General features: G+C 39.5%; 1 long non-coding RNA gene across 1 annotated transcript; it reads left to right on the forward strand.

Annotated features, from left to right (window-relative positions):
• The first annotated feature begins 447 nt into the window (after positions 1 to 447).
• Positions 448 to 11432, forward strand: LOC136292699 (uncharacterized). The gene is made up of 5 exons (XR_010721940.1): positions 448 to 750; positions 3315 to 3455; positions 8108 to 8145; positions 8615 to 8728; positions 9526 to 11432. It is a non-coding gene; the product is annotated as an uncharacterized lncRNA (long non-coding RNA).
• Positions 11433 to 26617: the final 15185 nt, after the last annotated feature.

The raw sequence follows: 26617 nt of genomic DNA on the forward strand, positions 1-26617 counted from the left end.
AACGTGGCTAAGGTATTATGCAATAGTCACAAACTGAACATTTATTGAGAGAGAGAGCATTAGGAGGCAGATAGGTTCGACAACAGACACAAGGTAACCTGCAAAATTTAGCCACCAGCGAACTTAAAGCCTGTGATATCAGCATCTTTATCACTATGGATGAAAATTAAGTACAAACAGATGACTATTAGGATGTCTATACACCGTCTGGAAGCAAAGGTTGTACAGAGATATAGTTTGATGTCTGGAAGAAATTTCAATAATACAGTTTTGGCCAACATATTGTAAACAAAGAACTCAGTATTTGCAGGGAAATAAGTTGTGATGGAAAGGATATTTTATTTGTTTTGATCTTGTTTGCATGTCAGAAAGAGTAATTTAGGTAACAGGAAGGACAAAAAACTTAAAGGGAAAGTTAGTCTGGTTTGAGCTCACTTTCATAGAAGGAAAATAGATGGACTAAGTGATTTGCCCCTTACTGTGATGAGCTTTCTTAGCCCCTCTTGGATTATGGAAAACAAAAATAGTCTCTTCATATCTGCCTAATTTAACCATAAGGAAAAATGGGAAATCCCACAGCAAATTGCCATAAAAGGAAAAATAAAAAAGCCCCAAAGAAGAATTCATTGTTTAAGACAGTCTCTAATTCTATAATAGGAAGCCACCATGAACTGAAGCTGGAGAGAGTGCAGAAATACTGAAGATATTGAGATGACTTCTCCCAAGCACCTGACGTAAACACCATGCCAGGTATGACAAGAACTGATGATACTGCTGTCTCTTGGGTTTACCAGGGAGTGACAGAAAGGATCAAGACAATTTTCTTGGTCCTTTTACATAGTAAACTTCTCAATGAATCCCATCTGAGGTTGGCATTGAAACGTGTGGTTGATTTGGCTGCCTGGTTGTTGAATGCTATCTCTTGATTTGCTCTCTTCTGGAAGAGGCTTTTGTACTCTCTGCTGGAGAGTAATGTTCTACAGAAATCTTACAGAGGATCCAAATATCAAACCCTTGTTGCTGTCTAATGACAGCATAATATTTATCTGCTATATAAATCTATATATAGCCTTTATGGCTCATTGGCATCCCAGTATGTATTGTTGGTTACTTTTAGCTTCCAGATTTTATTCTTGTGGCTTAGGAATACAAAATCACATTGCCTATTCAAGTGGAAAAAGTAACTTGAGTAACATTATGTTTCTTGCTTACTTTAATACAGGGAGACTTGGATCTCAGTAGCTTCATAAGTGGAGAAGTAAAATCCTCATTATTATACCTAAAGTGTTTGAATTTTCAGCCAGACATAATCAGAATATAACCCCATGGCTCCTATTTAATCATATCTGAAAGCACATGTGTAAAATGAATTTGTAGGTTTGTTATAGAGTAGAGTTAATAAACTCCTCTTATTTGGTCGTGTTCCCTTGTGTTGTCATAAACAGTCATCTCAGATGCAAGGAACTTTCTTGCTTGAAAACAAATATGAACTTTGGATCAGAAAAATGATGAGAGACATTTGCCTGCTTATTCTGAAGTATCTCATTCTTTTTAACAATTGTATTTATTAGATACTTTCTAGACGGTTGCAGCCTCACTAGTAATTTCATGAGTTTAGTATTACCTGTCAGAAACTGTGAACTCACACCTGCAAGGAGTAAATGGCTGACAAAGTGGGGATTTGCTCCAACACAGTAATGTCTGCAGTATGTGGTTATATATTGGGATTGTCCAACTCTGCTTTTTTGTTTCCACAGTAAGATTTTGCTATCTCCTCCTTACAAGAAGCTAGCAGTGCCTGAAGAAATTATTATTTTAACATTTTCATTTTAGGCTAAGAACATTGTACAGATATTTGCATTGGTAAGGGTCTCAAACTTGCACAATCATCACTTCCTGAAGACTTCTGGCATTCAGTCATGGCTTTATATCTGTCTTTTAGATTGATAGGAATAGGGATTTCTGTATAAGAATGAAATGTGAGAGTCTGGAGTCAAATGCATGTGTCCTGACTTCCACAGTCATGCTGGAAACTCAGCCACAGGAGGCGCTTAATCATAATGCCAGCCACAAGGGACCATTGGTCCCCCTTGTCATTCACATCAAGACACCAAGCAGAGGAGCCTGAGGACTCTGAGGAAGAGAAGCTGAATTGGCTTAGAGCTGAAACATAATGAGCAGGCATAGCCTCTGTAATTCTTTTAGCTGAAAACCTCACTGTCTTAGAGAATCAGATTGGTGTATTACATTCTATTAAAACTAATTGTCTACAAGACTCGTAGGGTAACATAATATTATTTTAACATTTTTGGCTCTAAGACTGTCCTTATACCTTTAAATATAAAGATTATTTCTTGGAAAAGTGATTAGAATATTAAAACTCTATAAAAGTAGGCATTAGCTGATGATCCTGTCATTATGTTGAGTACCCATGGATTCACCTCAGCACACCTAGTGATTTCACAAAGGCTATTATCTCATGTCTATATCCCCTTCTTCTGAGCTTATTACTTTAAATAAAAAATGTTAATGGTTTCTGAGAAGCTCATGATGAGAAATGGAGAATTTCTTAACAAAGAAGTATGCTTTCCAAATTTCAAAGCTTGCACTAAACTTTCCGGCAAATGCCCAAAATTCTCAGTTGGCCAAAAATATAAAAAGGTGAATTCATCCTTCTTTTATACAGAGTTGCCATTTGGATGTGCTTTATTATTATTTATTAAATTACACAGTGCTGCATGTTATGCACAGCAGTTACAAAAGAATGTGCATTATGCTTTCACATACAGGGAAAACTGAATGAAATTATAAATTCTGAATCATCAGTGAGGTCAGATGGGATGATCTAAAAGCTCTTTCTGACCTTAAAATCAGAGGTCAGGCATTGATCTCAGAATAATGGGTGCACGGGTAGAGGAAATGATGGACAATTTTAAAATCTGAGGACCAGACTGAATGGCATGTAAATATTTGGCTATATTACATGTATGTATTCACTGTGCAGGTGAGTGAAGAGACCTGAATGCTTTTGAGTGAGTCACAAGCGAAAAAGAGGCTGTAGGAGGAGCAGCAGGCGTTTAGATGGAATTCAGTCCTTTGCAATAGGACCTCTAGTCCTGTGCAGACTGTTGGCACTCATAACAAAGGCTTTGGTGCCAGTGAACAACAGTTTTAGGTAGTGATCTGCCTCCTTTCAGAGATACTCCAAGACCCTCCTCTCTTTAATCGCCTAGATCAGTGGAAGTTGGGACTCCTTACTCTCAGACCATATCCTTTGATTTGGATATTTCTTTTCTGCTTTTGAATCCTTTTAGAGCTACAGAAGTAGTATCTTCTGGACTCTCTGCACATAGTAGTGCAAGCTACAAGCAACCCACAGAATTATTTGGTAGTATGCCAAATGTAATCACAATCCAGAACCATCACAACAGCTGGGATCCAGAGGTGAGTCAGAGGTGAGTCAGAGGGTATGAATGCTGGCAGTATTTTTAGTTAGTTCAGGGAATAACCAACCTTGAAGAAACCATGCACAGAGTTCTTGGCAATCAATTAAAACATTTTGAGGGGAGGAGTAATCAGACTGTAACTTTTGCTGGAAGGCAGTGAAAGGAGGATAAAGTGGTGGAGATGAGGAGACCAGAGTGTTGACAGCACGACCAATCCTGACATAATCTATGTGTTTTGTTCTTCTTGGTCTCAAAACAAAAAGACAAACAAAAACCTCCAAACGAAAGGAAAACCTACCTGGACATATGGAGAAGAAATGTCAATACAAACATTACTGCTACAGAGAAATAGATCCTAAAAAATTAAGCTCCCAGGGGTACTGGAATGTTATTATTTACTAGGGCTAATAAAGAAGGGAGAGAAGGCAGAGGTATTATATTTTGCAGGTGATAAGCCTATTCAGGCAAGAAAGTAAATCAGCCAAGGAGTAGAAGAGAACTGGCACACACTGTGCACTAAGAATGATGCTGGCAAAGGCCTAACTGAATGAAAGCCAGAGTGTCTCAGTGTGCTGGATTTCTGTTGCTGCAAATAAAAAATCTGTTAAAAAAGGCATTAGAGAATTTCAGGGAACTTGTCAATGAGATTTCCTGCTAGAATATTGAAGGATGATTATGTTATACTGAAGAAAGAAGAATTTAATGGCATTCATTATGCATAAGGAAAATAGACTTTAACATTAAGAAATGCTTCACCTACCTGAGAAATGGCCCTTGGTTTTGTACTTCTGAGAAATTCTGAGTTGTTGTCTTTCTCTGAAAGGGAAGTGAACTGAGTATTACATATCTTCCTAAGCAATGCCACCTTTTTCCAGCTGACATCTTTACAAAACTTTTATCAATTCCACTCCATTTGCCTTGCCAACATCACCCTGGATATATGAGAAATGTGGACTATGCTGACTAATCTTTTGTCTAGTTTCCTCAAATAGAGAATCCCTATATTAATAAAATGGAGGGGAAAAAAAAAGAGGTGTAACTTGCCTTAGGAAAATATCTATCTAAGCAGCATTTAATAGAACAGTAAGATTTTTACCACAGTAAGTGAATAGTCCCTGCACTTTAGTGTGACCCCTCTTCCTGCATATGTGGGTGGAGTAACACTGTTCTGTGTGTGATCAACACAGATCTGTCTACTCTTGGAATACAATCACAGCATTATAACCAGCAGTTTATGGGCATTCAAGACATAACTGATGATGAAATGACTGCAACATACAGTACTGACAAAGCAGGAATCGAAATGCAGTTTTCCAGTGGTTGTGATGAGCTGATCTGGGGAAGGTTAAGGTGTCTTAGTCAGTTGGAAAAACAGTCTGGAACAAGGACAGATACCTTCATCAGAAAAGATGGGTACAATGCAGTGCATCACAAAAAGGAGGACTGAGAATTCTATTTTACCTATTTCACTTTTCTCTAAGTTGTCAGGTCCTACTTGTATAGCCAGTACAAATGTGTAGCCAGTCAGGACAAGGACTAGAAGGTTAGGACCTTCCAACCTTTGAATATTTGATCTCTCCTTCACTTCTGAAAGATGAAGTAACTCGATAGCAGCACATGGCAGACTTGCTTTGAATTCATTGGTAAAGATGCTTTTGACATATAGCTTGTGATCATTATCCACTGTAAGCACATTGAAGGCATAAACATGGTAAAATGCTGTACCCTACAACAATACTCTACGCATCTATTCACCATTAATTGTTTGTATCTAGATTCAGAGGGGAATCAGAATGTAGAGGAATAGGCTTTCAATTCCTGCAGCACTTGCTGCAGTAGTTTGGAGTGCCAGCCTAGAAAGCTAAAGACACAATGGGAAGAAAGCATTGAGGACACTCATTAAATTCATCCAGTCCTTGGAAAAATATGACATGCACTGATTTTCCATTCTGGAATGTTTAAGCCAAGGGCATAATTCAGACAGTAACAAAGATAAAGTGACAGATTCTGTTTAAACTCTGATCAGGCATAGGGGGAGCGTAAAAATCCTTTTCACTTAAGGGCCCATAGCTTGCATATTGTATGAAGTACTAACCTGATTCCAGAAAGATGTAAATAAATCACAGCTGGAGTAGTTATAGGAAAATTAATTGTGGACCCTCTCTTCTCAAGCCAGGAGAGAGTTCTTTTTTCTGTCCCTATCTAAATGTAGTGTCAAGTCTGAGTCTTGTGCACAATTTCTTGAGTTCATATTATGATAAAGAGACAATAGAACACTCAGAAATATTTTCTGGTGCAGTCTTCTCAATGTCGGTCCATGTCAAAGACTTTTTAAAACAGTGCAAATGAGATCTATACCACAGACTGGGTAAAAAAATATGCCAACCTGCTGTCCTAAAACTAAGCATTGCCACATGACTTTTTCACACATTTATATAAACCTATGTTTCTGCTCTGAATGAGAGGCTGTTACAGGGTCAGAAAAGGGCAGGAAAGGCTGGTTTCCAGAGAGAAAATTGTGTCATGTCTGAGCTAGTATTTCAAAGATGTTCAGACTTTCCTATAGAGGGTTAATTTTGCAACATCTTAAGTAGCTCAGTCCATCCATTAAAGCATGTTTTTGTGTTCAGATGATGCCTTAATAATTGAAACTCTCGCTGTAACCAGAAATAAGATCTGGAAAATATGTAAACAATTCCTAACATTCTCTGCTTGGGTGAAGTGAGGAAAGACCTTGCACTTCAGTCTGAAATGTAGACCCATTCTGTAAATTCCAACTCTCCACTTAGGTTCCTGTTGGGACTTCACAGAGTACTTGCTTTCTTTCATGCCAGATTTATTTGAATGACCTTATTATGGAAAATGGGTTTTTATATCTCAATGCCCATTACTTTTTTTTTTTATTTATTTGTTACAATGAAAACATTTCATTAAAGCCCTTATTGAATAGCTAAGTTAGAATCTTGGGAATGAATAAAAGTCATTTATTGAATCAGCCTTCACTGAACTAGGAAAACATGTACCGAAGCGGAACTACGAAATGCTTAGTGCACTTTGAGTTTCATAGGAAAATGCTACAAAACCCAGCTGAAGTTTACTTTTAAAATAAATAAATGATCGGCCCAAGTTGCCCCATTTCAGGGTCAGCCTTCATCCTTTTTATGGACAAAGATAACCCCTCCTAGGTGGAGGGGAAATGAAGGGAGTGGACGTTTCAATTCCTGCACCTGGTTTGTCCTTGAGGAGTCAGGGAGTTATGAGGATCTGTTTCCCCCAAAAGAGAAGATAGAGCAACTGGGGCTTGTGCTGTCTGTACCATGGAAACTCAAATCATAATCTCCCTCTGCCCTCCCATTAATTAGATTATTAGAATCATTCTGAAGCTTTAACTTAAACTATAATTCAGTCCTTTCCTCTTTTTAAATTATTTGAAGTCAAAATGCAGATGTAGGAAATTCAAATGTACTTAAAGATCTGGGATTTTAATTTGGGGTCATTATTGGTGTATACTGTGGCTGTATTTCAACAGCTAAAGAAAGGGAACAGATTTTGTTCCATGCTACCCCACTGTAAATCTAGAGAAACTCCGCTGATTTCAGTGGCATTTATTCTTGAATTACTCTGGTTTAGTTGACAGCAGAGTATGGCTGACTCTGACTCCATAGAGATATAGACTGTTTATATGTTGAGTCTATTGTTGATTAAATATGCACACAAATGCAACAAGCCATCAGTCAAAGGAATCACATTTTCTCAGCTGCCAGGATATAAACTAAAATCCTGAAAAGAGAACGTATTCCTCTGATATATTGAATGATAGGATTTCAATAGTAAGCATTGCTCCACATTATTTTAATGTGGTTAGTGCCTGTGAAAGGCACTGAATCGGAAATGGGTGTCCTTTGTTCACCGATTAAAAACCTAAAAACTCTCAGCTGGTATCTCTGTCCTGTTCTACCAATCTTCCTGGTCAAAGAGTGTCCTATGACAAACCAGAGATTTGCACTGCCATTACTGCTTTTTCTGAGGAGCATGTAAACAAGAAACCTGCTTTATTTAAAATGGTTTTCCTCAGACATGGATGTTGGCCCATTGCATTTCTTATGATCTAGCCTGCTGTAGCAGAACTCATGTGTTCTCAAGTTGTTTTAGATTTTATCTTGGCATCGAAAAATGGAAGTTCAGCTAAGTATTATTAAACAAAGGTCCTGCACTTAAACAAGCAGGTACAGCCTATGCATAATAAGTCTACTTATTACGGGCAGGAGTAACTTGCTTGGATGTCCATATACTTTTAGTCAGTGCTTAAAATATTTTCTATGAGACTTATTGCAAGAATTATAGATAAATAGATATGGTTAGGTAGATCCTATCTTCTCTTCCCAATTCTTATTACAAGATTCGCAGATTCTCCTGTGTATCCTCAGCATCTTGCAGCATTTTGGTTTCAGAGATGTTGCTGCAAAGTCTAACAGAAAATATCCATGATAAAGAGGCAATAAGATGAATAGTCAAATATCTTTCTAGCTCTGAGCATCTTAGTAATCAATATCTTTCTGAGGACAGTTGAATACATTGCATTTAGCAGTACATGAATAGTGACAATGATATAGCACTTGGATGTAGTACTGACTTAATCTGTGTTTCTTGTTTATTTTCAGATGTCTTGATTCTACATAGTTTTGACCATTCATTCAAGGTACATGGAATTCATACTCAGCTGATTGTTTGTGAAAATCTAGTCCTTTGTGGGGTTGGGTGCAAAGGTCAACATGTCCCTATATAAAATTTTGGTGAAGAAAAAAGGCAAATATTTCACAAATACCCCTGTAGGGGTCTGTCTCTTGTCTTCCTTTTTTGTACCTCCATTAGTATCTTAATTTTATTGGTTATTTTTTTTTCTGTTCTAATTGACATGTAGTATTTATGAGTAACTGCACTGAATCAGTAGAACCCTTTCTGGAATGAGCTAGAACATGCCATAAAAGAAAAAAAAAAAGAAAAAAAAAAAGAAAGAAAAAAGAAAATCCAGCCACACGCTAGGTTTAATACTCTTACTGACAATGAATGAACACCATCACAATTCTTAGCCATAATTTTTCTGCATAAAGTCAAAATATGTTGCCATTTTTTGCATATAATAATAATGTACTAATTTTGTTATTTAGAGCAAAAGAAAAAGAAAAGGAAAGAACAGAAAAGCTGCCTGAGATTCAATTTCCCATCAGTGTGTTCTCTGGACTGCTGGCACACAAAGGTTAACGAAACCTGGAACTGAAATAGTAAGTGATGTCAGCAGTTAGCACATTATCATTTTCTCTCATCTATTCATCTAAAGTGCAGAGCAGATAAGTTTAACTATCATCTTCAGTACAAAAAAAAAAAAAAAAAAGAGTTCAAGGCATTGTCAAGGAGCCATTCAGCTTTGGCTCTTAATTAGAGTAAACACAGCAAAAAACATTTCCATTAAAAGAGGAAGTTTTAACCTCTCATAACAATCTGACCATATTCAAATGAGGGTGGAATGCATGCCACCTCATGGGAAGAGCTTGTAGTATAAAATTTTGCCAGTATAGTGGCTGCCAATAAAAAAAAATATTGTGATTTTCATTACTCTGTGCTCATCAATCACTGGAAAAATGCAAGGATGAGATCTTCCATACAAGTTCAGACATATGCCCTTGAGAGCTACAGAATGACTTTCAATGCAATTCCAAATGTTAATATCCCCACAGGAATGCAGATCCTACTGAGGAACCTACTATTCTATATAGCCATCATATTCACCTCAGTGAGTGAACATCATGCATCAGTGTGGCTTGAAACTGTGATTATCTGCTTTGGAGCTATGCTGAATAATCAGCAAGATTGACAGTTCTTCCTTAGGCTCCTGGGCTTTTTTTTTATGGGAAGACTCTCCTTGATTTTTTAAGATTATTTGTGATTTTTATATATAAACATAAATATATGTATATGTATATGTATATGTATATGTATATGTATATGTATATGTATATGTATATGCCACAAAAAAATCTAACACAGCACTAAATTAATGTTTTACTGATTTTTTAAACAGTATTTTTTTACATTATACCAAGGATTAAGTGAGAGATCTTAACAAGGATTAAGAGAGAGAGTGGAAGGAACTCCATTGCCACAGGACAACAGACAGAAGTGTGGGCAGCAAGGTGTTCTTCTAACACAGCTCTACTATGTCATGTCCAAATTATTTGGCTTGCTTCTGGGGAACTTCTTACCAGAGAGGTATTGGCTATTTTGGAAGAACTATTGCTTGAAGACGAAGTGTTTCTCTCTTCAAGAGTGCAACAGTACTCAATAGAACACCAGTAAAATAATTTATGGGATAAAGAATACAAGAATTAAAATTTCAAGGCCTGTCTTAAATTTAAGAAGCATTAACATTCTCTGTACTTTCTGAAAGGAGGCTATTTGAGGGAACGATACTTAGTACCTTTATTAAAAAAATGCAATATTGAAATGCATAGCCAAGAAAAACAAATACAAAACAACCTCATTTTACCTGAGACAGAAGTTTGTCATTTAAAGGCAGCTAAGTAAAATATTACTAGTACATGAACTGTGAAGAGAGAGAGTTTCTGGGGCCCTACAAAGATATCTTAAAGTTTTATGGTAAATGTTCAGATAAAGACAAAGAATTGAAATCCAGTATTGAAATAAACTGGATGATATGTATATTTACTTTATTTGCCTTGCTTTTGGCAAGAAAATATTTTTTTAAATGGTGCTAAACACAATAAAGTGCATAGGTGATGATGTCTCTACTGGTGCTAACTAGTTAACTCAGGGACATATATATCAGAATGGTTCAGGGAATCCACAGCACCTCTTTATTATCTAATGGTCTGATCCTTCAAACATTTATGCTTGGATTAATGGCAGAATGACAATCACACTAAGTCTGTGGGATTACCTGCCACTGAACACCAGAATGAGTGTTGGCAGGACTCGGTCCTAAATCCCTTTGTGATGGTCAATGTCTTTCGAACTGAATGATACTAGACTAACACACATTCAAAAGCAGGCTGCAGGCTGGCATTTTTCCAGCAGCTAACATGATTGGTGGCTGATTCTTACTGACTTTAAACCTTCATGTATTCTCAGTGTCTGCACTCTGATTTTCAGAAGTGTCACCAGAAGGCAGATCTAATGAGTAGAACAGAAGTTTGGATTTCACAATTTCCTGCATTTTAATTTCATGTATCAGATTAATTTTATCTGTAATATGATTTATTCAATCACAGAAAAAGATGGGATGTGAGATATCATTCAACACCATTCTGGGACCCCAGTCACAGACCGAAATGCTGTTACTTCAGGTGTGTGTAAGTCAGGAGAAGTCTGCTCTTAACCTTGAAATCAGGAAAGGTATGTAGGGAATTATTGAGGGAATGTGGGGAAGTGCCTTCTGTAGATCTTCAGTAGGTCTTAAGATACTGTATAACTTCAACTTTTATGCTAAGGCAAAAAAAAAAATGTCAAAACAAGATGAGTTAAAGAAAATGGTCATGGACAAGAGACTGCAGAAAGATTTGACTTTTCACCTGCACAGCTAGAACTGACCACAGACCAAGAGCAGACTCGTTTAGGTAACCACACAATGTAAAACTCAGGCTAAAGGTTAGACCTAATCTAAGCCCAAAGACAGGATGACAAATGAAGTGCATCCACTTGCTATAATTAGGTAAAGATAAGAAGGCTTTGCTTCAGATTGACATCCACCTTGCTTTGAACCTGTGTTCATTTTGAGGCTCTGACTTGCAGGGGTGAGGAGGTCTGTGCTGCCTTTAAATGCAACAGTTGAGACCTGGGCAAAATTTAGCTGTAACATACTGCCTTCAAATAATCTTTCCTAACAGGTTAAGAAATGCTGACAAGTTTGTAAATGACACTAGTTTGTTTTAAAATATATGTTTATAAAATTGTGTTCTATGTGTACCTGTTAATAAAATATATACATTAGACTCTTTTTATATTAATTCACTGTATTATTTGATTAATAGTTTCGATATTTTAAAAGCAATTCTTTGAAATACTTCGACTCGTACTTTAATGGTCCTTTGAAGTCTTTTGGTTCCTAGATCATGCTGGGGCATTAACATCACTCTCAAAGAAGAGTAAGTCACACCTATGTCATTCTTGGGAGATGTTTGTCTAACTCATTCTAGAACTCTTACTGCAGCTCAGTGAACTTCTCTGATCATCAAAAGGTACTTTCTCCACCCCAGTTGTATCACAGCTTATGTTTCATCTATTCACACTCACATACATTAAAGCCTTCACAATTTAGGACAATTTCCAAAGTTCACACAGGTCAATGGAATCACTTGCACTTACTTTAATAGAATCCGGCCCTCAGAGATGAAAAACTTATTTTATACATTTTCAGTCATCATTGCAAGGTCATTCCATTTAAAAAAAGAACTTTCCGAAGCAAACATCACAATCCGTGGGTGGGCAATGATGTTTACCTTAAAATGGAAACTTTTTTCCCCAACAGGTACAATCTGTAGATGGTAAAACACAGAATAGGGCTTAGGCTGTAACAACAGTTTAGTGGAAATAAAGAAAATTAACTTGCTTAAAAACAAAAAAAAGAGGGAAGAGTAAAAATGATAGGTTTTGCATGTATATGAAAAGCTTCATGTAAGCATAAACCAGAACTGAATGTATCCTTACAAATTGCTCACTGAATGAGTTTTGTCTGTGTGAATTGTTTGGGATTAAACTGTGATTTTCTCAAATGCATTTGCACTTATTGCTTTACTGACAATACATTATGAAGAAGTCTCGATCTGTAGCTCATTTTTGAGCTCTGTTTGTTGGAAATATAATTACATACTACATTTCTTTTTCCTGATTGGGGGAGTGGTGTAAATGTTAGACACAGGTTTCCAGTGTCAGTACTATGATTAGGATTTTAAATTCAGCTGGAGACAAGTTGTTCTGTGATTCAAATCACACTGAAAAGACATTGACTGCAGCAGCCCTGTCTTGTAATCACATTGCTCAGTGGTAACCCAGAATTTGCAACCTTGTTCATAAATACATTTTGTGGGCTGAAAGTACTGAAAGAACAAGAAAAGCTCTGCAATCCATTGATTTATGTTCTGGATTAATTGCTATATTTTATTTTTATACCTTTTATTTTTTCATTAGAGGGATTACAGGCACAATCTAAACTCTTTGTGTAGGGAAACAGATTTTTAGATGCATGTTTATAATCACCATTATTTTATTTATTATCAATTAAACATTAAATTAATAATGCTATTATCTCAAGATCAAGATCCATGTTGTGAAGCTGAGAATTTAAAGATATTAATATTTATTTTATTATTTATGTTTCATGCTATTTTAATAAGGTTTCCCCTTCACCTTCCTTCACATAATTGCTATATATTTGCAACATTAATTCAAAATTAATGGACGTTTATTTATGGGAATTAATTTTGTTTCTATAATAAAGCTGCTAATGAAACATATTGGAAGGTTCGTTCTGTGGAACCAATTATTTCCTATCATATCTGTAAGTAACATTACCAGCTTGCAGTTATGTTTCTGAACATAATTGTCATTAGATTTTGTGTAAGTTTCCTCAAAACTACATCTAAACATTAGCAGCCTTCAGTCTAAGTAGTTCACCTATAAACTTTAAATAAACCTAAGATGCCCTTTGGATTTCTGAGGAATAACTTTTCAAGAATCAAGTGTTCACACTGAAAATTCTGGTTTGAAATGATTCACAGGACCCTTTCAAAAATGCATAAATATAACACCTTTCATAGATGGAAGATAAAGTGAAGAAAGTTTATTTTTAAATTTTTTTTGATAAATCAAGTTTAGGTGACTGAAATGAACTATCCCCACTTCTTTATCAGTCATCTCAACTCTCAAACATTTTTCTTGCAGTGAAAAGTACATTTTAAGAAGCCTGATGTGATCATAAGACAACAGACAGAAAGATCAAATGCAAATTATTGTTCACAAAATATGCCTTATGGTGGTGTATTCAGTCCACTATCATCACGGGGTTCATAACATTCATTCTTTATTTCTTATGCCAGAGGAAATTGCTCTTTCTTGCACTCTAAGTAAGCAACACAATGTGCAATCACCTCTAGCTCAATTGAAGTATTTAGTTTTTGAAGTAATCTATCTCTTACAGTGACTCTACTTAGAATTTTCTTTACACCGCATGGATTTCAGTGGTAGACCTTCTCAAATGATGTCAACCTGAGCTACATCTGGTCCATGGTATCCTCAAAGCTACAGACAATTTTAACAGTGTAATTTTAACACCTGGTTTATGGTGCACTCAAAAGTCCAGTTTTCAAGTCTCTGCACTAGGGTGGATAATCTCCGTCTCTACAGATGACATTTAACTTAAGTCTCAAACAATAGTGATTGCATCAGAAAATAATCCTTTAACAGCTGTGACATGAGAGACAAGTCTAGAGTGGATAGTGAGGGAGGTACAATGAATTCCTTCCTGGAAATGGTCTTATCCCTGATCACGTGAATTTTAATGTTCCCTATTTTAGCAAACATAAATACCATTGTTCATAAAATTATCATCTTGGTCATAAAATTACCATCCCCTTTTTAAAATTCAGCTTAAGTATTTGACTCAGTGACCCTCTATGACAGAAATCCCACAGGCTGATTACATGCTGTGTGAAGTATTATTCTCTCTCTTTTGTTTTACATTTACCTGTCATTAACTTCAAGTGACCCTGCTGTTGTTCTGGTGTTCTGAGACACTGTTAAAAAGATGGACTGGCTAGTTTTTGACTCTACCCTTCATAATCTTAAATGCTTTAATTAAATGCCTTCTAGTATTTCTTTTCCACCACTACATCATCCTAACTCTTGCAACTTACATATGCAAATACTTCTATATTCCTAACTCTGTTTTCTGGACTTCCACAATTTTAATATTCTTTTACTGTTAACATCCCAAACTGAATTTTGTGTTTTATATATTTATGCATATCTTGCCAGCTGCTCCAGTAGCAAATAGTTTTTACTTGTAATATGGAATACAAATATTCATTTTCAATCACTTGACATATTATCTGAGACTGATTTAACATTCCTCAACATTGATTACCTCTTGTATGAGATGACTGATCCTCAAATCAGGCAAGGACATACTGAATAAGGGGAACCAGACATGGCTTCCTTCCTCTCAGGATCTGTGTTGTTTTGTCTTCTAGGAAGCTGAGCAGGAGCTGGCTTGCTCTGCTGTGCACTGGGGTTAGGGTGTCATGTTTGGTATCTGAGAACTGTCCCCTTTCTTCTCCCCTCTGTCATTTGCTACATGGTAAAGTTAGGGAAAGTCTTTATTTTTACTTCCTGAAATGCTGGGAGGGAAGACTCTGAGTCCCTTGCTTACAAAGTTTGCCTTTCATACACAGCACTCTGTCTGAATCACTGAGCTGTAGTCTGTGACAAAAGCAGAACTCATTATGATCACTAATTTTCAGTTTTAGAGTCTATGCCCTTGACTAGACACTAAATGGATTTTAAGACCAAGACCAGATTTTCAAAGGCATTAAAATGCCTCAGAAGGCATATAAACAAATAGTGAGAGTCACTTTCAAATTAAAAAAGCCCCCACAAATGCACAGCTATTATTCACAATTTCTGTTGATATGTAACTTCATGATAACACAGTTCTGTGGCAGTAACATATTTTTTAAGTGTGTAATAAACATTGAAAATATGCCAAAATGATGCCTACCACAGGATTTAAAAGCAATTGTTTATGTTATTCTGCTTGCTTTTGGATTATTTTGCTTCAAGCTTTGCTTTATGTGTACAGTAAGTCCTCCAAAGCTTACAGAGCAACACGGCTGTGATCTTTCTTGCAGAGAGCTAACGTGCTTAACTGCACGCCTGTGGCATGTATGGAGCTCTTATCCACCAGGCACTGCATTGTGCCCCAATGGTGAAAGCCTCCAATCCCTCAGCATTCCAACAGCACAGACCAGAGACACACTCACCAAGTGACTAAAGCTTTTGTATCCTGATAGTTAAAATCAGGAGCACTATCTGTGCACCAGCAGCTCGTAGGGAACAGTGGGACGTTTTCTCTCTTACTCTTCAAACAAACCAAATGTAAACTGTCTGAACCACAGCAGTTGTCTTTGTGTGGATGAAATAGCAGGGCAAAGACAGACCCTATGAAATAGCTGTGGTTAGTGGCTTGTTAAGGGGGGTAAGGCAAGAAACTCGCTTTGAATCAATGTGATAATCAATGACATATTGGCATCATTGCCTGATGCCATCCTTCCCCTGTACACTTCAGGTCTCAGTGTCCTCCCTCTTTTTTCTCCAAGCTGAGGCCCTTAGCAGGCCAACTGGAAATCTCTCTACTGTCTTTTTTAAATTACATCTATATTTGAAAGCAAGACACAAGTCTTCAAAAGAGACTAATTTAGCCGGGGAAGGACTGCTTAACAGCCACAGTTTGTTGAGGAGGCTGTGATAACATACTCATGTCCTTGCTGTTTTCCCATACTGGTCTGAGTTCTGTGATGGCACTGGCAAAAGGTAGCAAAAAGCTGAGTCAGGGATTCCTGTGCTATGATTCTATATTCATATTTTCATGAACTGCTATGCAAGCAATATGAATGAAAATCATAGTGCGTTCTTCTGATCATCTGCTTCTTTTTCATCTATTAACTTTGGGTTCATAAAGCAAAGGCCGTGCCGGATATCCTTTTAGTGGCATTTATGTTGGCTTCAAAGAAAAGTTTTTCATCTCATATTTTGGCTTTTGTAGGTGGCACAGACAATACAAGGTGTTTGCTCACAGGGCTAGCGTGAAGACTTGCATTTTATGCAAAAAGTCCTGCAGATCTGTGACGTTGGCGTTTTTCAAAATGAGTGCTGAAAGTCACTGTTACAGCTGTTTTTCTCCTTCACATGTTTATCAAGGTTTAGAATCTCCTTGTACTCACCCAACATCATTTTGGGAAAACTCTGTAAATGAAATGACCAGTCTTTGAAACTGTTAGAAGGAATCTTAGAGTTTTACTCAAAAATCCAGATTTTCATGACCAAGGGAGAACAATTCTCTCATATTCTCATTTTTCTCTTGCTCATTAGCAGTGCCATCTATATTTCACCTTTGCCTTATTTTATATTTAAGGATAATCTTCCTTTCACATTCTGCTATCAGTTACTTGGTTCCTCTAATTTACTGTATTTGCAGTTGTTAACTACTACTATCCCAAAGAGCATCCTAGGGCGGTTTCTAATCACGACATGTAAATTTATTGCCCTATGTATGTGACAGTTTCTCTCTGTGGGATGACCAATAACATAAGAGTACCCAGGCTGAATTTGGAGTATCTTTTCCTCTTCTTTCTGCTTACCACAGAGTTTTTGCCTTGATGAGCATTCAGTTTGCCAGCAGCAGCTGGGTTTGTTTTGCTTGGAATGGAGGTCTACGTGTAGGTAAATTCTTTTTAATTCAGTAATAAAACTACTTTGAAAAACTGTTTGTAGACCTCAGATGATTTCATAATATTGAAACTTAATCAAATGTTGCTACCATTTTTAAACTAAAACCTTAACATATACTTATATACACTCCTCATCTGTTCATAAAATATGTCAACAGTTTCTGTAAGTCATCAACATTTAGGTAATCCAGAGCCTGGATAGTTTCCTTACTAAAGCTCCCTAGGAACTGGGCTGTCTAAATTGGAGGTGTTAAAGAGCAGAAACCAGATGACAAATAGACAATAACCCGTATTCAGTAAAGTAGGCAATTATAAAAATATACAAGATAACCACATCCAGAAAAGACCTGATTCCATTCTGATCCCATCCCATGAGAAGGACTGCCACTCTAACAAATAGTTCTTATTTTAAATGCCACATAATGGTTTAAATTTTCCTCATAAATAATAGACTGCTCTTGCCTATAATTCATGATAAGTTTTTTTGAGTAAACCCAAATAGAAACAAACATTCAAATGGAGACTATCATGATCTTCACATCATTTTTGTGCCCTGCATACCAGGAGGTTGTGAATGTTTATTTACTACTGACCACATAATGAGGTATTTAGAGAGGTAATGCCATTGTTTTCCTAGTGTCTTGCCTCTGTCAAGAGTGATCTCTTGTATTTATACTGCTGAAACTAAATGTGTGGGATATGACTGTGCCTTGCTGAACTCACTCAGCTTTTCCTCCTTTCATTTCAACTTAAATCTTCCAAGACATATGCAACAGTCACCAGTTGTGATGTTTCTGTGTCTATATAGCCTACGTATACTTTTCATCTTTAATAATAAGAATTGTATGTGATAACAGAAAGCCAATCTGTTGTATATCATTACTACAAATAACCTCCACTACAGTGAAAGTGGTTCATGAGTCAAGTGAGTCAGAAAGGCAATTTACCTTTATTATGACTCTGCCCAACAGGCTTTTGCTGCATTGAATCCTTTAGGGTTTTAATTAAATAACCTCCAGTGAGAAGCTTCAACTCTTTGACATTCTTCTCAAGATTCATCGTGTCTAGGGTTAACCTGAATTTCATTATGTTATAGACTGCATGAAGTTTGAATGGAAGTTTTTTGTATTTAGGCAATAGGCCTGACTTTGTCGCTTGCTAGCATGGATAGAAATGTTGCATGTTGGAGTTCACATTACTGCAAATAAAGGTGGCTCTTTGGAAAGCAACAGGATCATTTTGAGGAAATACGTATACAAGGGAGGATTTAAAAAAAAAAATCAACTAAAGCACTTCTACCTGTCCAGCTCTGTGAAATACACAAACGGTAGTTCACAACAGTAAGTGACATTTTAATAATAGCATATCATGCACACACCTCTGGCCACTGGCAAGGTACATGATTCTTGCTGTTCACAAGGATAGGGCATCAGTTTGTTTGTCCAACAAGCCATAAATGTGAAGACAGTTTAAGACATCATAGAGTCAAGACATTGTGTTGGAATTATTATGCAAGTTGGAGTGGATTGCAAGCTTTCAGACTTCTTTATACAAAAACCTCACACATAAAATTATGTGAAATATATCTTAAAAAACCAAGCGAAAACCACTAAACCTTTAATGAATACTAACTGATGATACGTTGATTGCCCCGTGTGATGCCCAGTTTGACACACTGTAGTGGTTTGAAAGCAAAACAAATGAGAGGCTCCAAGTTAGAGATACAATTTAATAAGAAAAAAGGAAAGAAAGTAAAATAAAATAGATGCAATAATACAAAAGACCACTCACAGAGTCAGAATACAACCTGAGCGGAGTGATGGAACCAGTCCAGATGAGGTGGTCTTCCTGAAGCAGTGATTCTGTAGAAAGGTCTGGTAGCTCGGGTCCTCTGGGAATCCAGTGGGTAAGCGCCCCTCTGGTATTCAGAGTCTCAGCTTATATCCAGGCTGGAATGCTTGATTCCTCCCTCTAGGCAGAGCATCTCCCAATGGGATGGTGAGTCATGTGATAAGGCCTGATGGGCCCATTAACAGGAGGTAGTCCAGGAGGGGGTTATCTGTGAGCTGTGTAGCAAAGGTGCTGATGGGCCCATTAACAGAAGATAAGCCAGAGTGGAGGAGGCAGGGAGCACTGCCTCACCTGGTTTCAACAGTTCATGAAGATGGTGATAGAATATACTTCAACCCAGGACATTATCCACCTCTTATTCTATTACCATCTTCATCATCCCAAATCAATACCTTCCTTAAACTACACAAACACACACACATATATACACAATGAAAACTTACACACAGCTCTCACTTAAAATAAGGTCTCCTTGTGGTACACAGGGGGTTTTCCCATCCTTTTGCATCACCCACCAAGTGTAACCAGGTCCTTGAGCAAAGACAACCCCACGGATGGGTTTGCCCTTGCCCGAGGTGGGACTAATCCAAACAGTCTTTCTTAACATACCTCTCATGTGTACCACAGGGACCCTATCTCCATCCACTGTGTGCAAGAATTCAGACTGGGCAGGTCCAGCTCAATTGATGGACCCTCGGGTATTGACCATCCAGGTGGCCTTTGCTAAGTTCAGTTCCCAATTTTTGAAGGTCCCTCCGCCAAGTGCCTTAAGGGTAGTTTTAAGCAGTCCATTGCAGCATTCCACCTTCCCGGCAGCTGGTGCATGATATATCCATTTGGTATATCCATTCGATTCCGTCTTCTCTGGCCCAAGTGCTTATGAGGCCGTTCTTGAAATGAGTCCCGTTGTCTGACTCAATTCTCTCAGGGGTGCCATGTCTCCACAGCACATGCTTTTCCAGGCCCAAGATGGTGTTCCAGGCAGTAGCATGAGGCACAGGGTAGGTCTCCAGCCATCCAACGGTTGCTTCTACCATGGTGAGCACGTAGCACTTGCCTTGGCGGGTTTGGGGAAGGGTGATGTAGTCAATTTGCCAGGCTTCCCCATACCTATACTTTGACCATCGTCCACCATACCACAGAGGCTTCACTCGCTTGGCCTGTTTGATCGCAGCACAGGTCTCGCAGTCATGGATAGCCTGGGAGATGCTGTCCATAGTAATGTCCACACCTCGGTCATGAGCCCATTGATATGTTGCATCTCTCCCTTGATGACCAGAGGCATCATGAGCCCAACGAGCTAGGAATAATTCTCCTTTGTGCTGCCAGTCTAGATCAACCTGTGATACTTTCACCTTGGCAGCTTGATTCACCTGCTCATTGTTATGATGCTCTTCATTAGCCCAACTCTTGGGTATGTGTGCATCTACATGTCGAACCTTCACAGCCAGCCTTTCTACTCGGGTAGCGATGTCCTGCAAAATCTCAGCAGCCCAGATGGCTTTCCCACTGCGCTGCCAGTTGGCCTTTCTCCAGCGGTTCAGCCATCCCCACAGAGCATTAGCCACCATCTACGAGTCAGTGTAGAGATAGAGCCTCCGCCACTTCTCTCGTTCAGCAATATCAAAAGTCAGCTGGACAGCTTGAAGCTCTGCAACCTGACTCGATCCACCTTCTCTCTCAGTAGCTTGTGCAACTCGTCGTGTGGGGCTCCATACAGCAGCTTTCCATTTTTGGTTAGCACCTACAACGGCAGGAACCGTCAGTGAAAAGGGCATATCATCTTTCACTCTCCGGTAGCTCGTTATATGGTGGGGCTTCCTCGGCCCATGTCACTTGCTCCTCCTCTTCTTCAGAGGATAGTCCAAAGGTCTCAACTTCAGGCCAGTTTGTTATAATTTCCAGAATCTCAGGGCGATTCAGGTTTCCAATACGGGCGCGCTGCGTGATCAGGACGATCCATTTGCTCCATGTGGTGTCGGTGGCGTGATGTGTGGTAGGAACCTTTCCCTTGAACATCCACCCCAGCACCGGTAGTCAAGGTGCCAGAAGCAGCTGTGCTTCAGTACTAATCACCTCTGAGGCAGCTTGGACTCCTTCATAGGCGGCTAAGATTTCCTTCTCTGTGGGAGTGTAGTTGGCTTCGGATCCTCTGTAGCTTCAGCTCCAGAATCCCAGTGGTCGTTCCCGAGTCTCACCCGGCAGTTACTGCCGAAGGCTCCATGACAGACCATGGCTTTTGGCTGCAGAGTAAAGCACATTCTTCACCTCTGATCCCGTCCTGACTGGGCCAAGGGCTACCGCATGAGCGATTTCCTGCTTGATCTGGGCGAAAGCTTGCTGCTGTTCTGGGCCCCAGTGGAAATCGTTCTTCTTGCAGGTAACCAGATAGAGAGGGCTCACGATTTGGCTATACTTGGGAATGTGCATCGTCCAGAAGCCTATGGCACCTAGGAAAGCTTGTGTTTCCTTCTTGTTGGTTGGTGGAGACATTGCAGTGGTCTTATAGATGACTTTGGTGGGAATCTGATGCCGTCCATCTTTCCACTTCACTCTCAGAAACTGGATCTCTCGAGCAGGTCTCTTGACTTTGCTCATCCTGAGGGCAAAGCCGGCCTTCAGGAGAATCTGAACGATCTTCTCTCCCTTCTCAAAGACTTCTGTTGCAGTGTTTCCCCACACGATAATGTTGTCAATGTATTGCAGGTGTTCTGGAGCCTCACCCTTTTCCAGTGCAGCCTGGATTAGTCCATGGCAAATGGTGGGACTGTGCTTCCAACCCTGGGGCAGTCGGTTCCAGGTGTACTGCACGCCCCTCCAGGTGAAGGCAAACTGAGGCCTGCATTCTGCTGCCAGAGGAATGGAGAAAAAGGCATTTGCAATATCAATGGTCGCATACCATTTTGCTGCCTTGGATTCCAGCTCGTACTGAAGCTTCAACATGTCTGGTACGGCAGCACTCAGTGGTGGTGTGACTTCATTCAGGCCACGGTAATCCACTGTCAGTCTCCATTCTCCACTGGACTTACGCACGGGCCATATAGGGCTATTAAAGGGTGAACGAGCCTTGCTTACCACCCCTTGGCTCTCCAGCTCACGAATCATCTTATGGATGGGGACCACAGAGTCTCTGTCGGTGCAATATTGCCGATGGTGCACTGTTGTTCTGGCAATCGGCACCTGTTGTTCTTCAACTTTCAGTAGTCCCACAGTAGAGGGATTGTCTGAGAGTCCAGGCAAGGTACTCAGTTGTTTGATGCCTTCTGTCTCTAGAGTAGCTATGCCAAAAACCCAGTGGTATCCTTTTGGGTCTTTGAAATACCCATTTCTGAGATAGTCTATGCCCAAAATGCATGGGGCCTCTGGACCAGTCACAATGGGGTGTTTCTGCCATTCGTTCCCAGTTAGACTTACTTCTGCTTCCAGTACAGTCAGCTCCTGGGATTCTCCTGTCACCCCAGAAATGGAAATGGGTTCCGCTCCCACATACCTTGACGGCATCAGAGTACACTGAGCACCGGTATCAACCAGAGCCGTATATCTTTGTGGGTCAGATGTTCCAGGCCATCGGATCCACACAGTCCAGTAGATCCGATTGTCCCTTTCCTCTACCTGGCTAGAGGCAGGGCCCCCCTATTCCTGGTCATGGCATACATTGCTCTCTTCCTGTAAATATGTTTCTGAGGTTCCTTCAAGAGGATCAGTCATATCATCATTCTTGTACCGTCTGGAGTTCTGTGCATGAGAGACCAGAGCAACATTGATTCTAGATGGGCTCTTTGTGGTAGGTGTTACTCTTTTTAGTCCATGTACCCGGGCTGCTAAGGAGGAGGTGGGTTTTCCATCTCACTTCTTCATATCTTCTCCATGCTACCGAAGAAAAGACCAGGGGTTACCTCGTGGTGTGTATCTTCTCTCCCTGGCTGGGGGACGCCTGCTCCTAACGGCAGAGACTCTCGTCGGCTCTGGTGAGATATGGTAAATTTCTTCCTTAAGTTCGTTTTTTAGTTTCTGATGGCCTTTTTCAATCAAGCTCTGGACTTGCTCAGCCAGTCTTGTTTCCACAGACGAGACATGGGTACGAACTGGAGCAGTGACAGTGTCCTCGTAAATTCTTAGTTTATTAGCCAAGACACCTACCCTGTCCTCACCTTCCCTCCATTGCAGTGTTGCCAGGTAACGTGAGTACATCTCTGGTCCAAGCCGTGCAAATCTCAACCACATCCATGATGTGCACTGGACACCATCTGGTTTTTTAGGAAATCTCTCATCTTCTGAAAAAATGATCTTCAACACAGCCAATTCCCTCAGGCATCGGATACCTTGTTCTATTGTGTTCCATTTTCCTTGGTGCACTTGAAGGTCTTTTTTACAAAGGTATCTATCTTTCATACTTGTTAGCAGTCGCAGCCAGAGGCTGAGAGGTTCTTGGGTTTTCCTGATCCCCTGGTCAATGACCACATCCTGGGACAGCGATCCCAGTTGCCTGGCCTCACTTCCATCCAGAATGGTGTCATTGGCTGCAGTGTCTCAGATGCAGAGCAGCCAGGTCAGGATGGACTTGTTGGTCTGGCGGGTGAATTCCCTTCGCAGGTCACGCAGCTCACCCAGAGACAGAGAGCGAGTGATGATTTCTGGCTCTGTCTCTTCTGCTGGGTGTGAAGGTCCTGCTGCACTCTGATCAGTCACTATGCGGACTGGTTTGGTCCTTGATTTCTTCTTCTGAACGGGGGCAACTGCTACTGGTTTAGGCTGTTCCGGTTCGGTGACAGTGTGTGGAGATGCTGATGGCACCTTTGGTCCCTTCCTCCTCTGTGACAGTTTGCATAGATGTGGACACTGTTGCCTCACTTTTGGCTTTTTTCTCCTCTGTGACGGTCTGTGTAGATGAGGACACTGTTGCTTTGCCTTTGGTTCCTTTCGCCTCTGTGACACTCTGTGTAGACACTGATCCTGTTGCTCTGCTTCTTTTTCCCTCTTCCTCTTCCTTCAGAACACGCTGTATCACACCATGTAGTGTTTTGATTCTAAGCATGGTGCGGGCCGTGCAGAGAAGACAAAGCAGGACTAACAACAACATCATGCTGTCTTTGGAATCCAGAGGGTACTCCATATTTTCAAAAACTGCTGTGTCATGCCTGAAAAGCTGGAAAAAATCATTCTTCACCCCACCCCACAGGGGCTGGGTGAGATTGTTGAGGCCCCAGATGTAGCATCCTAGACCAGAACAAGAAAACAAAACTGGGTGCATATTCTGAATGATGTTCATTGGCTGGGATTTTATCAAGCAATGGAGATAATAGACCAATAAAGCAATTTTAGTACCATACCCTGGTCTACGCAGGAGCATTAAGACTGGCAGATAGTGCCCCAGTTGTGGAAAAATATAGAGAGATAGATATAAGACACATGTAAGCATGTTGAGCATCATAGTGAACAGGTGTCTTCTTCAATACAAAATTGTAATTCTGACTTTTCTCAGTGCCTTGTGCCAGACGTTGGGCACCAAAAATGTAGTGGTTTGAAAGCAAAACAAATGAGAGGCTCCAAGTTAGAGATACAATTTAATAGGAAGAAGGGAAAGAAAGTAAAATAAAATAGATGCAATAATACAAAAGACCACTCACAGAGTCAGAATACAACCTGAGCGGAGTGATGGAACCAGTCCAGATGAGGTGGTCTTCCTGAAGCAGTGATCCTGTAGAAAGGTCTGGTAGCTCGGGTCCTCTGGGAATCCAGTGGGTAAGCGCCCCTCTGGTATTCAGAGTCTCAGCTTATATCCAGGCTGGAATGCTTGATTCCTCCCTCTAGGCAGAGCATCTCCCAATGGGATGGTGAGTCATGTGATAAGGCCTGATGGGCCCATTAACAGGAGGTAGTCCAGGAGGGGGTTATCTGTGAGCTGTGTAGCAAAGGTGCTGATGGGCCCATTAACAGAAGATAAGCCAGAGTGGAGGAGGCAGGGAGCACTGCCTCACCTGGTTTCAACAGTTCATGAAGATGGTGATAGAATATACTTCAACCCGGGACACACACAAGCTTATAAAGGCAATCTCTAAACAGGTATGCGAAAGTTTGCTGAGGTATATTTCAAGCAATGTGTGAATAAGTATCATAAAAATGTTATGTCACTGCTCTTTAACTTAACAGGGAAGTTCTGTAGTAAATGACTAGATATTAATTCCCATGGCAAGTGCATTTCTGTAGAAGCCATTGTATTATTACAGTGGCATACACAAAGGAAGTGGGTTACTGCTGGTCTGACAGTGATAGCTACCCCTTAGGTGGTGTTACCATAAAGTCATTTTGACAGTTTTCTTACTAATAATTTTCTTTGAAAATTATGTGTGACTTTTTTTCCCCCAACTTATATTGTATCTATTAAGATATCATTCTCTTCCTCCATTGAACATATACAATTATACTGTTTGAACTTTTCTCAAAATCCCACTCTATATCAAAAGTAAATTTTTTGAGTTCAGTATCAATCATACTTCATCATATATCCTGCTCTAGTTTTAATTCATTTCGGTGTGTGCCTATTCACACAAGGTGCTTTACTTTCTGACATTCTCGCCTATATTAATGAGTAATTGATTTTAAACCAAGTTCAAAATCCATTCAGACTCACAGGAAACTTTCCTTTTGAAGATTTCTGATCATTCTTAATCCATGAGATAATTTTTAACATTTCTTTGCTCTTCTTATGTTAGTAGACAAGCTGCTTCCAAGCAATTTGTTTGAAGAGATTGTGATCGGTCATTTAACAGCACTCTTCCTCTTGCATTCTGGGTCAGCCACATCACGGCACAGAAAGACAACAGTTGCCCTATTTCTGTGGCTATCCTGCACACCATTACCTCATGTAGACAAATGTGAAGTGTTTGATCTCTGTTCTCAAATAGAACCTGAAGGGCTGATGTAAAAAGGAATAATTGATGATTTAAAAAAATAAAAGACATTATAGAGATTTCAAAACAGCCCAAATTAGGAAATTACTTGTCTGCCAGGTGGGTTTTGTTTTTTGTTTTTTTGGTAGCAAATATTTGGTTCACACCTTTTGTGAGTAATTCAGAAGACATTTAGATAGACTTCACAACCTTCTGACACTTTTCCAGACCTGTCTGAACTTCTGATGAGAGGTGTCTAGATTGCAGATTTCAGTTCTATCCACTCAGCAGTATTTTTTCTTTAGATTATGGTATAACTCCAGTTCTGTTCCAAAGGTCAGTGCTAAGATCACGCCTTGAAGAGAAATTCCGCATATTTGAATCTAAGACTATTCTCTTGATATTATACCTGGACACGAAACATACAGATATCTTACCAAGCAGCATACAACTTTTGGCAGTGTGAGGGATTTGGGGTAATTTTTGATCTTTGTTTTCATTTAACCTTGTTGCTCACCCTCTCATCACATTCATAACAAAGCTGGGTTGAAGCTGTGCTTTTTTATCTCTACCTCTTAATATAAGCAGCCTTGATGCTTCATTACATTAGCATTCCAACATGACTTTTTACTGATGTGCTCAAACAATACTTGTCTTTCTCCTGCTCTTCATAACCACTTACTTCCTCTCATTTTAATACTGCCCTCTTGAATTTCAGGAAGGTAGCTTGGTTAGCACTATGCAGGATTAACGGAGTTATTGAGCTTCTAGGTAAAGAACAGTCCATGTCCAGCAGTTCTGAATGTGGACAAATGAAGATAAACGCTCAGAACTTCTACATTTGGTCTTGTTTCTTGGCCTACTAGAAGTGCCATGCAAAGAATAGAACTTTTGAGGAGAAAAGTTACCAACT

This window comes from Chamaea fasciata, unplaced genomic scaffold, assembly GCF_029207755.1.
Source record: "Chamaea fasciata isolate MVZ Bird 193981 ecotype frontalis unplaced genomic scaffold, bChaFas1.0.hap1 SCAF_7, whole genome shotgun sequence".
NCBI lineage: Eukaryota > Metazoa > Chordata > Aves > Passeriformes > Sylviidae > Chamaea > Chamaea fasciata.